Source organism: Triticum dicoccoides, chromosome 4A, assembly GCF_002162155.2.
Source record: "Triticum dicoccoides isolate Atlit2015 ecotype Zavitan chromosome 4A, WEW_v2.0, whole genome shotgun sequence".
Taxonomy (NCBI): domain Eukaryota; kingdom Viridiplantae; phylum Streptophyta; class Magnoliopsida; order Poales; family Poaceae; genus Triticum; species Triticum dicoccoides.
Window position 1 is genome coordinate 525351022 of NC_041386.1, and position 16862 is coordinate 525367883.

General features: G+C 52.1%; 1 long non-coding RNA gene across 2 annotated transcripts; it reads left to right on the forward strand.

The window, feature by feature from the left end:
• Window positions 1–9688: 9688 nt before the first annotated feature.
• Window positions 9689–12471, forward strand: LOC119286530. Of its 2 annotated transcripts, XR_005140513.1 has the most exons (4): window positions 9689–10172; window positions 10678–11047; window positions 11141–11367; window positions 11528–12471. It is a non-coding gene; the product is annotated as an uncharacterized LOC119286530 (long non-coding RNA). The 2 variants fall into 2 exon arrangements; XR_005140512.1 differs by having other exon boundaries at window positions 9689–11047.
• The last annotated feature ends 4391 nt before the right edge of the window (window positions 12472–16862 follow it).

Consider the following 16862-nt stretch of genomic DNA (forward strand, 5'->3'; position numbering starts at 1 on the left):
CCACTACCAGCCCCGCACCACCATCGAGTCACAAGCACTGGCCGACTTCCTCGTCGACTGGGCCGAGACCCAGTACCTACCTCCAGCGCCCGACTCCACCCATTGGCGGATGCATTTCGACGGCTCCAAGATGCGCACCGGCTTGGGAGCCGGTGTTGTCCTCACTTCTCCTAAAGGCTACAAGCTCAAATACGCACTGCAAATCCACTTTGCCGCCTCCAACAACGTCACCGAGTACGAAGCACTCATTCATGGGCTCCAACTTGCCAAAGAACTTGGCATTCACCGAATCTTGTGTTATGGCGACTCGGACTTAGTGGTCCAGCAGTCGTCTGGCGACTGGGACGCCAAAGATGCAAACATGGCGAGTTACCGTTTCCTCATGCAGCAACTCAGTGGATATTTCGAGGGGTGCGAGTTCCTCCATGTGCCAAGAAACGACAACGACCAAGTAGACGCCTTGGCACGAATCGGCCCTACCCGCCAAGCAATACCATCCGGCGTCGCCCTTCAACGCCTCCTTAAGCCGTCTGTCAAGCCTTCACCAGAATCAGACTCCATCTTTGTGCCGGCTCCTCCCGAAGAAGTTGGATCCGACTCCAGAGCCCCGACAGACGGTACAGGGATTTTGGCAGATGGATCCAAAGCCGCCACAGTCGAGGCTGGCCTAGGGACTGCAGAAACCGGCCCGGGGACTACGACGGCCGGCCCGAAGACTCCAGAAATCTGCCCAAGAGCTGCGCCAGTCGGCCCGGGGACTTCATTAATCCAGCAAGCGGCTGCTTACTCCAGCCCGCCGCCTCCCAGCCCAGCCGCCCTCGTCCAAGTCACAGTTCTGGCGATCGAAGAAATAGCAGCACCCTCATGGGCCCAGCCCATCCTCAAATTCCTGGTGAGCAAAGAGCTGCCGACTGATGAGACCTTAGCTCGGCAAGTACAATGCCGAGCGGCAGCCTACACCATAGTAAACAGAGAGCTGGTCAGGCGCAGCATCACTGGTGTCTACCAGCGCTGCGTAGAGCCAGAGCAAGGCCAAGCAATTCTCAAAGACATCCATCAAGGCGAGTGCGGCCACCATGCGGCTTCAAGAGCACTCGTCGCCAAAGCTTTCCGACACGGTTTCTTTTGGCCAACGGCCTTATAAGAGGCCAAGGAATTGGTCCAAAAATGCAAAGGGTGCCAGAAGTTCCGCTCCAAGCCGCATCAGCCGGCTTCTGCACTCAAGACCATCCCCATTGCCTGGCCTTTCGCAGTTTGGGGTCTAGACATGGTGGGACCATTCAAGACGGCATGAGGTGGCTTAACTCACTTACTTGTCGCGGTGGACAAGTTCACCAAGTGGATAGAAGCGAAGCCAATCAAGAAACTGAACGGTCCGACTGCCATGACTTTCATCTCCGACATCACAATTCGGTACGGCATACCACACAGCATCATCACTAACAACGACACGAATTTTGCCAAAGGCGCCTTGGCCCGTTTCTGTGCGACACAGGGCATCCGATTGGACCTAGCATCCGTCGCCCATCCATAGTCAAACGGCCAAGTGGAGCAAGCAAACGGCCTCATCCTGTCCGGCATCAAGCCCCGACTAATCGAGCCTCTGGAGCGCTCGGCTGGCTGCTGGCTCGACGAGTTGCCAGCCGTCCTCTGGAGTCTGCGCACGACTCCAAACAAGTCAACCGGCTTCATGCCTTTCTTCCTCGTCTATGGTGCTGAAGTCGTCATCCCAACGGACATAGAGTTCGATTCCCCGCGAGTCACCATGTACACCAAGGAAGAAGCAGAAGAAGCACGACAAGACGGCGTGGACCTGCTGGAAGAAGGCCGGCTGTTGGCACTCAGCCGGTCCAGCATCTACCAGCAGAGCCTGCGCAGATACTACAACAGGAAGGTCAGGCCGAGATCTTTCCAGGAGGGCGACCTCGTGCTCCGATTAATCCAGCGAACAGCCGGCCAGCACAAGCTGTCGGCACCTTGGGAAGGCCCCTTCATCATCAGCAAAGTGCTGGGCAACGACTCCTACTACCTGACCAACGCTCAGAAGCCTCGAGCACACAAGAGGGATGACTCCGGCAAAGAGACAGAGCGGCCATGTAATGCAAATCTCCTCCAAAAAATTTACAGTTAAACGCAGTATGTATCACGCTACCTTTGTATTAGAAGTACCAAAACTTCGCCCCCCCCCGAGAAGAGCTCGGGGACTGCCCTCTTTTATCTATATGATAAGAAATATGCCTTCGAGTATATTACTCTTTGTTATGCCGCTTGGCACCGGGTTCGACTAGTCGGCCCGGGGACTTTCCGACCTGCGCTATGAAATGCTTCCTGCAGCCGGACAAGTAGTGTGTGGCGTCTAAATCGTCTCCTGCCAGAAGCCGCAGCTCGCAGAGCGACTGTCTGGTGGGCAGGAGTAAGGAAGAATGGGCGTCCACATGAAAAATGGCTAAGGACTCAAAGCACAAACATAGCTTAAGGCCGGCTTCCAGCCTTTTTTTCGCAAACCGACTCCTGAATAGTCAGCTTGCCGCCTTCTATCCGACTTGTTAAACAACTCTAAAAACGGCTAAGTACTTGCCTTCCCAAAGTGACCAAGAATTTGATCCAGCAACAGTCCGCAGAGCGGCTGTTTGACTGACAAAGATGGCAACTGAGGGAAGACGGCAAAGGAAAAAGCCAAAATAACAATGAGCAAGAAAGATAGAAGTCGGATGAATATTTACATAACAAAGGCCCTTGGCCGAATCTTCGAGTAGAATTTCAAAATACACCCCGCGGGTGGAATTGTGCGAATTAACAAGTTCTTCAAAAACTATTAGAACAGATAAAACAAAGACAAGGTGGCAGCCTAGGGGGGCGGCAGACGGGTTTGGAGCATCGGAGGAGATGGCGGTGTTGGATGTTGGGGCAGCCGGCTGGGCGGTCTCGGCTTGATCACCTCCGGCAGCAGTCGGCTCGGGCAGGCATGGCTCGTTGCTGGAGGCACGGTCGAGTTGAGGCTGGCCGTCCGCTCCATCTTCCGGTGCCTCCGTCTCGCTTCCGTCCTCCGCCTCGTCTTCCTCCTCGATGCTGGAGCCGATCACCTCTGCCGAGTCCTCGCCGTAGTCGGGGTTCAGCCCAAACCACTCCGGCGGCACCTCCTCGCCATCTTCAGCTCGCTTGGGGACAAAGATGCTGGTGTCGGTGTACTCGGCGATCGCCGCCGAACGTTTGACAAGGGCGTCTTTCGCGGCTGCCAGCTCCGGCTGGGCCTCTGACCGGAGTGTGGCCAGCCGGTCTAGGTCCAGCCCCGGATAGCACGCCCTGACGAATTCCAAGGTTCGGCGCGCTCCGGCCTGGGCCGAGGAACCCTTCCAGGCCTCAAGACGGCCAGCCGCGACCTCCAACCAGTCGGCAGTCCGACTGGGGGTGCGCGGAGCCTGCACGTCTGGCCACAGGGTGGCGATCGCTTGGGCGCCAACACGTTGAAGCCAACGCAGCATCTGGTGGGACGCCCGCAGGCGAGCCCCAATGCTCAGAATATGCTCGTCAAGGGTCCGAGGGGCATCAGCGGCGATCTCCGCGCCACCCGCCCTCCGCTCCTCGCGGTCGGCCTCGATAGCTTGAATGGCGGCCTGCGAGTGGCCGGGGAAGAAGTCTGCCAAGACGGAAAGAATGAAGAACAAGTCAAAAAAAAACCAGGAGTCGGCTCGACATATAGTCGGCGGCTCGAAGAAGGAAAGCAAAGAAGCTCACCGTCGACGAGGTCCTCGATCTCGTGGAAGCCAGAGACCAGCATTGCCTCCTTGTCGGTCCAGGAGGAGCGCTCGCTTGCGAACTCGGCCAGGAGGGCGGCTTCCGCCTCTTCCGCCTCCTTCTGCGTCTTCGTAAGTAGCTCCTTCTGCTCTACCAATTGTGCGACCAGCAGATCGTGCTCTGCGGCAAGCTTGCTGCACTCCTTCCCCTTGGCGCGCAACACGGAGTTGGCTTCGCTCAGCTGCTGTTGAAGAGTGGCGTTGGCCTCTGAAGAGAAAGAAGAAAGAAGGCGTTAAGTCATCAAAGAAGAAGGTCACCGGGGAGATCCGGCCCGACTGCTCAGCAGTCGGCCTGAATCTCGAGGACTACAGCCCGCGGTGCGCCAGCGCGCCCCCGCAAAGAAGAAAAAGGACTCACTCCGGCTCTTCGACAAGTCGGAAGTCCGCTTTCCCAGCTCTTCAACATTGCGGTTGAAGGCGGTGACACGGAGGTTGTGATAGTCCTGCAACAAGTATTTCAGAACAAAAGTTAGGACCCGGAACTTACCAATTGGAGTTCCGGGCCGCCTGCTCAGCAGCCGGCCCAAAACTCGGGGACTACACCCAGTGGGTGCGCTGGCGCGCCCCCACAGAGAGGAACAAGAAAACAGGGACAAAGGAGAAAGCATACCCGGATGGCTGCCCGCGACGCCAGGTGCGCCTTGGTGCAGTTTTGGATGGCGTCGCTCTCAGCTCGCAGCTTCGTCTAGACATCCAGAAGCGCCTGGTTCAGCGGGCCCGTGCCGCCTCCTCGCACCCACCCAATGGGCGCGGCGCTCGTCGCTTCGGCGTCTGGAATCGTCGAGCTGGCGGTGCCGGTCTCCAAGGGGCGTGGCGCCGAAGTCGCCTTCTCAAGACGGCGGCGCATTGGCGAGCCGACTTGAAGGAGTAGCCTTGCCACGGCCTCATCTTCAGTCGGCGACAAGGGCGGATCCACCGGCTGTTTGCCTTGCGCGCTTCTAGACGGCGGCGGGGGCGGCTGTGGCGGCGCGACCACATCCGGCATGGGGGCATCGCCGCCGCCTCTCTCCACGATCGGGAACTCGCCGCCGGCTTCCCCTGACTGCCCCGTGAACTCCGGGGGCGGTGGCGCGGAGTTCAGAGGGGTGACGAACACCGCCGACCGCCGGGGCGCAACTTCCTTGGCCGACCGCTTTGCCACAGCGGCGGCCTCGGCCGCCTCCAGCTTCTTCAGGGCGGAGGCCTCAGCCTTCTCGGCCTCCGCTTTCTCCCGGCGGGCAGCCTCGTCCTCCTCATGCTTCTCCTGCGCATTCCGCTCCGTCGCCTCCCGAAGATCGACGGCGGGGTCAATCCGCCGAGTGGTGGCAGACGTCTCCACCGACAGCATAACGGAGGCGACGGCAACCCTCTCAAGAGTGAGGGGAGCCCTGAGGCGAGAAAAGCATATGAAAAACTCAGACAAGATCAACAAAGAGAAAATAAAGATAAGGGACGGAGGCGCTTACGCAGAGACCAGCGGCGGCTTCTTCACTTCCTTGTGGAAGCGGTTGGCTTTCGCGACCGCCTCTTCCCGCTTAGTCGCGGCGGCCGCTCCCTTGAACTTCTTCGACCGGCCACCAAGCGTACTCGGCCCGGCCCGGCGCTTCTTCGCACCACCTTGAGCGTCCAAGCCGGCGGAGGAACTCGTGCTTCGCTGGCCGGCCTTTGGCTGGTGACACGGGGCGACTTCTCCCTCGGCCTCGTCGTCAGGCCAGTCGGCGAAAGTGGCCGAAGGCCTGGAGCCGCCTGCTTCTCCTCCTCCTCCCTCGGCATCGGCTTCCATGGCCGCCGCCCCCAAGTCAGGATCATCGACGTCGCTCTCCGCCCGATCGGGGACAAACTGACGAGCCGGTCCCGTGGTGCCGGCCGAAGGAGGGACAAGAGGGTTCTGATTCAAAACAAAAAACGGTCAGACTTGACAAGTCGGACTCGGCAACAAAAGAAACAGAAGAAGAAGGAAGACGACTTACAATAGGCAGGGGGTTGGCGCGCGAATACGGCTCCTTACCGAACCGCCAGTCCACCGAGAGACCGCAGTTCGCGATGTAGTTCACCGTGTTCGCCACCACCACGTGAGGCATGTCCTTGGAACACATCCGACTCGGGTCCCGATGACCGCTCATCTGGCAGATCAGGTGAGGTCGGCCTTGGAGTGGGAGGACTCGGCGCGCCACGAAGGCGGCCAGCAAGTCGGCCCTGGTTAGGCCCTCCGACTGCATCAACACTCGGAGTCACGCGACGGCAGCGACACCAGTGGAAGACAGCATCTTGGCTCGGTGTGACCAGCTGGGGAGCCTTCCAGCCGGCGCGCTGGCTTCGTAAGCCGACAGGTTGACCCAGTCGCCTTCTGGGGCGACGTTCTTCACATAAAAATAGGACCGCTGCCACATCTTCACCGACTTAATCAGTGTGATGGTGGGAAACGGATTGTCGACCACTGATCTCCACATCGCGATGAATGCACCGCACTGGGCCGACACGCCGGCGACGTGTGTGCCGAGCTTGGACTGGAAGAACTCACCCCAGAGCCCGATGGTGGGGAGAATGCCGAGGAAGCCTTCGCACAGGGTGGCGAAGGCAGCCAGCAGCACCACCGTGTTCGGAGTAAGGTGGTGAGGCTGGAGCCCGTGGAACTCCAAGAAGGAGCGGAAGAAGCCGCTTGCCGGCAGCCCCAGGCCGCGCATAAGGTGCGAGCAGAATATGACCCGCTCGCCCTCCACCGGCGCCGGCGATATTTCTCCCTCCGGCGCGAGGCGGACCCGCACTAAGTCCTTGCCGGGCAGCCGCCGTGTCTGGCGGAGGATCTCGATGTCGTCGTCGTCAACCTCGGAGCCATCCCACACTCCGGAGCGAACAACAGGAGGCGCGGCGGCGGAGGAGGAGCTCATCGCTGCGGGCGCGACGCGGTTCGGAGCAGCAGCGGCAAGAGGAAGAAGAAGCAAGAAGGAGCAAAAGGAGGTGGGGAGAATGGGCGCGCGTGCTTCGCCGCCCCCTCCCCCCGCCTACTTGTAGGCTCGTGGGCTGAGAAGTCGAGGGGGCGGTCGTGGGATTAACTGCGCCCGGGACCCCACGACCCCCACGATTTACCACACGAAGTTACCACGTGCAATAACCGTGTGGGAACCCCAACCATTCGCGCGGCCACAACGGATCCGTTCGCATGCCGAGGCACGGTAGTGGCGGGCCCCGCCTGTAGGCCTGTCCCGTCGCGCGCGTGGGTGAGCAGACTAGCTCCGGCACGTGGCGCCTCGCGACGGGTCAACCACGGGCGGTAACCCGAAAGATTATCAGGCACGCCGCCTGAACTCCGCCGCAACGTTCAAACTTTTTTAGGGGCAAGTCGGCCTCGAGCAAGTCCGACTCCAACTAGTCGGCTTGACAGAAGACGGCTTGCGAAGCCCAGATCTGACCGCCGGAGAGAAGAAACTGTTGAGGCTCCATGACATGTCGCCCTCGGAGCCTCACCAGCTTCGGGGACTACTGTCGGAGTAATGGGCCACGGGTAGGCTAACCCAGGCCCAGAACCTTTCAAGACATTGAGGCAGACTGCGCCCCTCGAGATCCCAGGACGAAGAGCCGCCTTCTGAGGAGTCGGCGGCGAGGCGGCCGAGTCCTAGGAACGGCTTCAGGGTAAAGCCGACTCCCGACTGGAGACTTCCATAGAAGCCGGCCTTGGGGAGTTGGCCCGCGACGCCAACAACCCCCATGCCCTCATAAAGAGGGACGGGACGGGGAGTGACCATAGTAAGGTCCACTCCCACCCCTTTTCCAAGGGCAGGCATGGCTACAGTAGGCCATACCCGCGGAGATCTCCACGCGGCGCGACACTATTGCCATGCCGGCCCTGACGTCAGCCCCAGGGGGCGGAGCCCTGTGCCCATGACGGCCTGCCGGTACGACCCAGGGATGATGGGTCCCACCAGTCGGCGGGCGTACGAAAGACGGCGAAAGCGCCACCAGTCGGCCCGGATGGGAGTCGGCCACCAGAAGTCGGCCGACCCCTCCCACGGGCCCCATGCGCCATTAATCAGACACAACAAGTAGTGGCCACAGTGATCGCCCGCCAGACGGCGGAGCTGTCGCCACGACCTCATGACCGAGCCTGCGTCGTTAGAGGCATGACTACAGTAATCTGTAGCCGGCAAGACCCGCCCGCGGCGGACGCGGCCTGTCGGCTCCGTACCGAGCCAGTCGGCGGGCCCCAGGAGTCGGCGGATAAGACGACGGCCAAAGAGACTGACGGCTGGGCCCGCGCCCAGCTGGATTACCATTGTACCCATGGGGGTAGGCCTATATAAACCCCCCAGGGCATCCATGCAAAGGGTTGGAATCCATTAGCACTAGACCAGATCGTATAGGAAGGAGAGAGCTAGCCTTGCCTTCTCCTACCTCTAGGAAACAGCTCGAGGAGCAACCGTGTAAACACTTTGCCATAGTGATCATGCGAAGACCCCGTAGAGCAGCAGTAGGGGTATTATCTCCCCGGAGAGCCCCAAAGCTGGGTAAGATTCGCCGGCGTGCATGCCTTCACCTTATCCCGTTTCCAGGCACCGGCAACGTTCTACTCGCCCCCACCATGATAAGCCATCCTTTGGCATATGTCGCACCCAACCCCCGACAATTAGAAAAGTGGACCCCTCAAAATGCCAAGGACAAAAGGATTGGCTCAAGCTCAAAGCACAAGACTCTACATTTTTCATTTTAGTGATCCAAGACCACATTGAGTCCATAGGAAAAGCCAATACTATCAAGAGGGGGTGAGGTGCTGCTTAATGAGGTTCTTGCTCCAAATGCTTAGTGATATGCTCCAAAGCCCTCAACTACTTTCTCATATCCACATATGTCCCAAACCAAAAGTTAAACTCGGCCCCATCGAAATTTTCTATCCGGCGCCACTGAGTTCTCTTGACATAGCCACTGCCAGAAACCCTAGTCTTTTCGGTCTCACCGATAGGGATCTCGGTCTCACCGAGATGGGATTGTAATCTCTTTGTTTCCCTTCGTAACGTTTCGGTCAAATCGAGATGAGCGATCGGTCCCACTGAGATTGCAATGCAAACTCTCTGTTTCCCTTTCATAATGTTTCGGTCCAACCGAGATGAGCGAATCGGTCCCACCGAGTTTGCCTGACCAACTCTCTGGTTAGTCTATTACCAAAATCGGTCTTACCGAGTTTGTGTAATCGGTCTCACCGAGATGAAGTTATTCCCTAACCCTAATGACATCGGTCCCACCGAGTTGACATGTCGGCCCCACCGAAAACCCTAACGGCCACATTATGAACCAAACCGGTCCGACCGAGTTTCATGATTCGGTCCCTGATACGTCTCCAACGTATCTATAATTTTTGATTGCTCCATGCTATATTATCTACTGTTTTGAATGTTTATGGGCTTTATTATACACTTTTATATCATTTTTGGGACTAACCTATTAACCCAGAGCCCAGTGCCAGTTTCTGTTTTTACCTTGTTTTAGGGTTTCGAAGAAATGGAAAATCAAACGGAGTCTAATTGACCTGAAACTTCACGGAACTCATTTTTGGAAGGAAAGAAGCCCAGAAGACTTGAAGTGCATGTTAGGGATCTACGAGGAGGCCACGAGGTAGGGGGGCGCGCCCACCCCCTGGGCGCGCCCTCCACCCTCGTGGGCCCCTCGTGGCCCCCCTGACGTACTTCTTCCGCCTATATCTCTCCCTAATCTCTCCCTAATAATAAAGCACGGATTGGGTCTCCGGGTTCACCGTCGCGCCGCTTTTGCAAAAGAGTCACTGCGGTTTGCGAAATTCAACCCGCGGTCCTTTATTTAGTGGATATCTGGAAAACGTTTCGTTTTTGCAGAAGAGACCCTGTGTTTTGGCACATTCAACCCGCGGTCCTTTCGTTTCGTTTCTTTGGAGGGGCGGCCATGGCAGGAAGTGGAGGCGGCGCTGCGCTCGATGCGGCGGCAGGGAGGCGGGAGCCGCGCGCGGAGATGAAGGAGGAGAAAATGGGAGGCGTGGAGGAGAGACAGGCGAGCGGGAAGGTCTGGGGTGTTCCCCACAACACACACGAGACCGGTGGCGGCCTTGCAGGTGCTTGCGGTGGCACGGTCGGCGAGGACCTGTCGGAATCTCGCCGGATCCGGTGGGAAATGGCGCGTAGGCGGTGGATCTGGAAGGAAGACCTCCGGAGCTTGGAGCACGACGGCTGGTGGGCGCGGCATGGCTTTGGGTACCTGTGAGAGAAGAGAGAGATGAGCGGGAGAGAAAAGGAAGGATGGAAGGCCAGAGGGAGAGAGAGGGAGCGGTGAGATGCGACGGTGGTCTTGCTGCTGCTGCTCGCCGGACGCCGTGGCTCGCCGGCCATCCGGGAGACGGAATTGGGGCCTCCCGCATCACGTGGTGACGCCAAGGCCCAGGTCAGTCTTGCGATTGCTGACCTGCTGCCTCTTTCTTTCCCATGTAGAAATTCATCGGTCTTGCAGATGCATTCATGTGTTGCTTTTCAATCTTACAAATTAGAGATTTTGATTGATACGTACATGGCAAGCAGCAGCACTACATGAATATAATAAGAGAAGATACACCAAATCTGAAGGTGCTACAATTGATCTACTCATCTTTCCCCTGATTTGAATAATTGTCAGTTCGTAAACACGTCACTTAGCATCTTTTCTAATGTATGTGAGGGGCTTAGCTGGGGAAATTTTGAAGCGGTTCAGATGGGGATTTGTATCATACCCTGCTGTTGTGTATGCTGTTCTTTGCTTTGCTTGGGCCAATTTTGTACAGGAAGATATGATTTGGATCAGTTATGTGATGCTCTGTCATGCTCTTTGTGCTCCTGCTCGAGACAGAAATTTTTAGATATTTGTACTGATTATTGGTACCGGCACTGATCGTATTTATTCTCAATTGTTCCAGGTTAATCATCTAGGGAAAGTAACACCTGATCACAGGGTATCAAAGTTAGTAGATGTATGTAAAGTTATGTAGCTTCGTCAAACAAATGTCAGTTTTTACATGTTGGTCAGTTATGTAGCTGCTCTCCAATGACCTTTTCAACTCAACATGCCGTCGGTCAAATATCCATGGAGGACACGAAACAAATCAAAAAGAAATTAGCAATCTGTTAAATCCAAATATTTCTCTGATTTACTGCTTTCATTTTTGTGGAACCTAGCATGTGAAATGTTCATGTGTTCTTACTTGAGCGCCTCTTGTGGTTTTAGCAATGGAGTTGGCTCTAGCTCTTGAAAAGATGGTGAACGAGAAGCTGCCCAACCTGCTCATTGTAAGTTTTTCCTTCTTGCCTGTTTATATAAGGAAGTTACTTTCAAGGTATTTGTGTGCCTGTTCAACACATTGAATTCTTTATTGAGTGCAGCTAGGAGATTGTGGCGGCAGCGGGGGTTTTGTGTCAGTAGAAGATCATCAAATATTAAGGATATGTTTTGGAAATATAATTTTGTGAAATTGAATGCACAACATGTTCAGAGGAGAGGAAACAGAGGTTGCTGTTAATAACTTGAGTCGCTGTGATGATCGCCCGGGCGGCCGTGTAGCCGTCTCAGATGGAGTCCCAGGGGAAGGACCAAAAGGAGGTGCCCGCAGGTATGATAAGATTCAGCTTTCCGGAATTTTGGAGAGGCGCTCGGCGCACTGCAAAACTTTTATTTGTAAATGTTGCATGCTACTACCTCCTAATTAATATGTCATTGAAAAGAAGTAGATACAACTCATCATAGATATGGCAACATGTTTTGGTTTGCAGGTTTAATATTTGATGTCCTCTATTTGGTAATGAGAGCAATGCAATATTCTGAAGGGGCACACATGTAAGGGAAACTGTATATGTTTACCTGTCAAGCTGGAAACTGCAATTCGTATTCTGAGCTACGAGCTCCGAATAAATTGCTTTTCTCTTTCCTTCAAGTGGTCATCTTATTTCAGGATTGGCATCACTAATAATGCGAAGGTTTTTTTCCATTCAATCAAATTTAAATTCCAAATTTGTTACCCGTTTCTATAAGTACCGTACTATTTTGTTAGAATGTTATTTACCATTTATATTAATTGCCATTCTTGACCACTTCCTCTAATTGCAGCTCTTACATTGCCCCAAAAGGCATTTGGCTTTTACGTTTATTCCAGAAGTTCACTCTTTCACCTCATTTTCTTCAATGGTTGAATTTTTCATGTATGATATATTTATAAGATAAATGATATGCATTGTGATCTTTCTTAACTTGAATATGAACTTGCAGCCATATATCCTCGCAAGTAAGGGATGTGGACCTATGTGTAAGGAGTGCGGAGGTCACAGTTTGATTTTGTGGTTCCGTGGCGCAGATGACAAGGCCGAGAAGGAGCACCTCCTGGCGCTGGCCGGCGGCGACGAGGCCCGTGTCCACTTCTTCCCGTGTGACCTCCTCGGCGGCGCCACCATGCTCACCGCCGCGCGTGGCTGCTCCGGCATCTTCCGCCTCGCCTCGCCCTGCATCATCAACCGCGTCCTCTGTCAATTGTACGAAAAGTAAATTATCTGAATTTACAGCCTCTGAGGTTCTTTAGTTTCACCCCTAAACATGATATTTACAGGCCATCTTTCACTTGAAAGGCATGCTTTTGCTGTACTTTTTCTTAGTTGGTTTAGATTTATTGGATACTCCAATTTCATCCTATCGGCATATGTGCAATCAGATTTACAAAACCATGAGAAAGCAATTTATGATATTACAAAAGCAACCATCTTTTGTTTGTCAATGTCGCATTCTTCATAGTTGTTGTTAGTTACCAGATGTGCTAGAACATGGTATGCTAGAACAACACACGTGTGTGATTTTGCCCGGACTTTCTGATTTCAGGCGCTTGGGTTTCTTGAGAGGCTCAAGTAGTAGGGCTTCAAGCTTGATATCCGGCGAGTCCACAGACATAGTTTGTCGAACCAGCTACCCCTTACTCATGTCGTATGTCTTAAACCAACTTCACATGACCAAGTTCCTCAACCCGGCCGACCCTTGCAGACATGTTTGTGCAGTGGCTCAGCTCATTACCTAGAGATTAACCACGTTCGGATGGATTATGATCAGGTGGACATCGTGGTCGAGTCTTGATCCATGCTTATTGGGCTGGGAGCGTGCGATATTTTTTGCTCCCGTTGCAACGCACGGGCATTTGTGCTAGTCTTTACCTACTAATAAAGCACCGATGGCTTCTGGTCGTACGTCGTCGCGCGCGATTTTGCGAAACCCCCCCTCTATTTCTTTGAAATCAACCCGCAGTCCCTGTTTAAGTGACACCCTGGAAAAACATTTAGTTTTTGCATAAAACCCCCTGCATTTGTTACAAACACAAACTGGTACTCCGTACATGCGAGATAAAAGAAAAAAAGAAATAGCCATGACCCGTCCTCCTCGGCCATGTCTGCCTCCCGATCCCACCTCCAGCCCGCCGCCCGTCCCGCCCCACCGTGCCCGCAGGTCGCCGCCGTGCGTCGCCACCGCCTACCCCGCTGGCGGGCCCACCCCTATCTCTGGATCGAGGTGGGTCAACGAGCGTGTGGGACGACGGCAGGCGGCTCTCTCGCTTGATCCGATTGAGTGAGGTCTGCACAGGGTGGTGGCAGACGAGTTGGATGCGTGGAACGACGACGGCGTCCGGATCCAGGCGAGCGGCAGATGGACCTTGCAAGGCGTTGGGGTTCTCCTGGGTGGCGCCATGGTTGCGCCGCCGTGCTCCTCAAAGAAAACGAGGAAGCATGAGGGGGAGAGAGAGAGGGGAAAACCAAGAAGAAGGAGAGAAACGAGAGATGGCACGACATGGCGAGCATGGCGGCGAGAACCCAAGCTGCTCCCTCCAGCGCGCCCCTCCATGGCTCCCGCACTTCTCTGTGAGGATTAGAACTCAAAAATAGTCCCACCTCGCTCATGTGCATCCAATCCAATCAATTTATATACGCGAGCGACTTTGCCGCATCAGAAATCAACCAGTGAAGGAGGAACAGAACGAAGGAGCTTATAATCAAAGAGGGAAAAGAGGGGAGAATACACGCAATCCATAGTTCGAAGGAAGAACTCTGAATCAGATAAGCGCGCAATCAGCAGCTAACAGAACAGCCATAGGTCCAAACCAAATCGGATCAATCGACAGGCGACGGCCTGGGAAATCAGATCGGCAGGTCTGTCCGTTGAATCAACAACATCTGTAAAAAAGTAGATGGGGAGGATTAAAACAAGCCGCATCAAAATGGGAACGGAGCGAATCCGGGCATGGTCACCACCGCGAGCTAGGCCCCAAGCAAGGCGACTACAAGACAGTGCCCGGCCCGGGGGAGCACGGCCTGCACGACGGACCTGGCGCTTCGCTCGACGGACAGGACAGAGCTAGGCCCCAAGCAAGGCGCTTCGCCCAGCTCCGGCGTCCTCTCCTGGCACCGAGGATCATCAGGGCGGGAGGGAGGAGTGTTCATTGGTTGTGGAGGGGGTTATGGCTGGAGCAGAGCACCACCAGGGTGTGTGTGGCTGCAGCACATCGCGCGTTGGAAGGGGGGTAGGGGCGGAGAAGACGAGCCAGCGCTCCTCTGGTAATGAGGACTCCACGCAGGATAACTCTCGGTGGGGATTCTTTTGGTGCTGCTTTTTTTAATGGCTCCACCGACCAGAAGCTGCTGGATATTTCCAGGTGTGTGTGCTACCGATTGCAAAAAATAAAATCCTGAATGAGCACCTTTTTTTAACAGAACATAATCTTGAAAACCAAACAACCAATATTTTCTAAAAAAAAATCAACATAGTAATTGAATATTAACAAAAAAAATTATATATTAACAATCTCACTTGAATGCACCACTACTCTTCCACCAAAAATAAATTCATGCCTTCCACATCTTATAAACACATTATCAGATACAATAATGAAAAGTGAGTGAAATTTTAGACAAGGCATACACGGCGTGGCCTCCACATAAAATTTACTAGAATTTTTTTCCTTTTTATGTTGATGATGGGGAGTGTGTGAGGTTCGATCTTTGGGCCAAGTTCAAATAGTGCAAATGAAAAAGAATGGAACATAATCTTGCAAACCCAGGAACCAACATTTTCTATAAAAAATCAGCATAGTAAAAACCTATTTGCTTTCGAATATCAACAAAAAAATGTATATAAACAATCCCATTTGAATGCACCACTACTCTTCCATTCAAAATAAATTCATTTGCATTTAAATCTTTTAAAAATTCTAAGAAAAAACTTTTGGATTAAACAATTTCACCACCTGTATATCCCACTAAAAACACTTACATCATTCCTCTTCCACGCCGATGATAATGCCAAGATGAAGGAGAAGCCATCAAAGGGCATCCCGACGATTTTCTCAACTTTATAGTATGTCTGGGCACTAACAATCCTTTTTTTAAGTGCGGACACAGAGCGTACGTGTTTTTTTAAGATAAAGAGTGAATTTTTCTTGCTTTCCAAACCTTCATGCTTTTAAATATGTTCACGCTTTTTTTTAATGCACAAAACTCCAAAAAAAATTACTCCGAAAAGCGATAACATTATTAACTTATTACCGATGTTTATCAAAACTGGATATAAGATATGGCCCGTACTGTCATACGGAGCAGGTTTTACGATATTTTTAGCCCGTTGCAACGCACGGGCATCTGTATTAGTCTTTACCTACTAATAAACCACGCATCGCTTCTGGTGGTACGTCATAAAAACAACCCTCAAAGTTGGCAATAATTACCCACCAATGCCACCCGTAGGTGGCAAAAACGATTCGTTTTTAATTTCTAATATCGCTCCAGGGTTCTGTTATTAAAGGTGGATATGATATAATAGCACCAATGCATGAGCAGCGCGATGGCTGAGGCAACGATGCTCCACATAGGAGACCAGGGTTCGAGCCCTGGTTCTCACGCTTTTTCTCTTTCTTTTTACCAAGCGCAGTAATGGGCCAGCCCATGTGCGGGTCGTGGCGCCCCCCGTTTTCTATATCTTTTTTTATTTCTATTTTGTTTTTTCCCTAAAAATAAATTTCGGATTGATGGCGCCCCCTATTTTTTATTTATTTTTACTTTTTTATTTCTGTTTTGGTTTTTTATCTCAAAATTAATTTCGGATTTCCAAAATATCAAACAATTGCGAGTTCTGAAAAAAAGTAGGAAAATGGTAAACTGTTTGTGAATTTAAAAAATATTCTAAAAATCAAAAAATGTTCACGACTTAAAAAATTGCTCACAAATTATAAACAAATCACGATTTCTAATGATTTTATGAAATAAAAAATGTTCATGATTTTTTTAAATGAGCCAATATTCAAAGCATATTCAGGAATTTAAAAATCATGTCCATCAGCTTTTAGAAAATGTTCACAAAAATTAAAACACATCCGTAAATAATGAACAAAACTAATTGTAGGTTCCATAAAGGTTTTATTAGGAGATCTATATAGCTCGTTTTATGATTTTATTTAGTCCTTCGCGTTGGGTAAAAAAGGGTTTCCGTGTTTTGTACAACGCTGAACCCAACAAAATTGACATAACTTTCTAAGGGTTTGTTTTTGTAAGCTATATTAAAATGACTAAATGTCTATTTTGCTTCCATACACAGTTATGCTTATTTTCATATCACAATAGTGGTTATGGTAAACACCGCTACGCTAAGTCCAGACGAGACACTTTATTTATCAGTATAGCTCAGGCAGGGTCCGTCAATGCAGTTTGCTCAGCCACAAAATATTTTGTTGTGACACCTTAAAAAATCAAGTCTTGATGAGCATCATATTGTTCATTTTTGAAATTACATTTTAAAAGTGTCTTATCGCATCATGACATGATTTGTATATACTTTGTGAATTTGATTCATACTTTTTTATATCTACCACACATGTATAACTTGATAGTTTTTTTCCGTTGCAAGGCACGGGCATTTCTAAAAATGTTCGCTAAATCAAAAAAAGTTCGTCAAATTCAATAACTATTCCACCCAATTTCTAAATATTTTCATCGATTATAGAATGTTTGCCAGTTCAGGAAAATTGCTTAAAAATGTTCACAATTTTTAAAAAATGTTTGTAAATAGCAAAAAATATTCATAAATTGA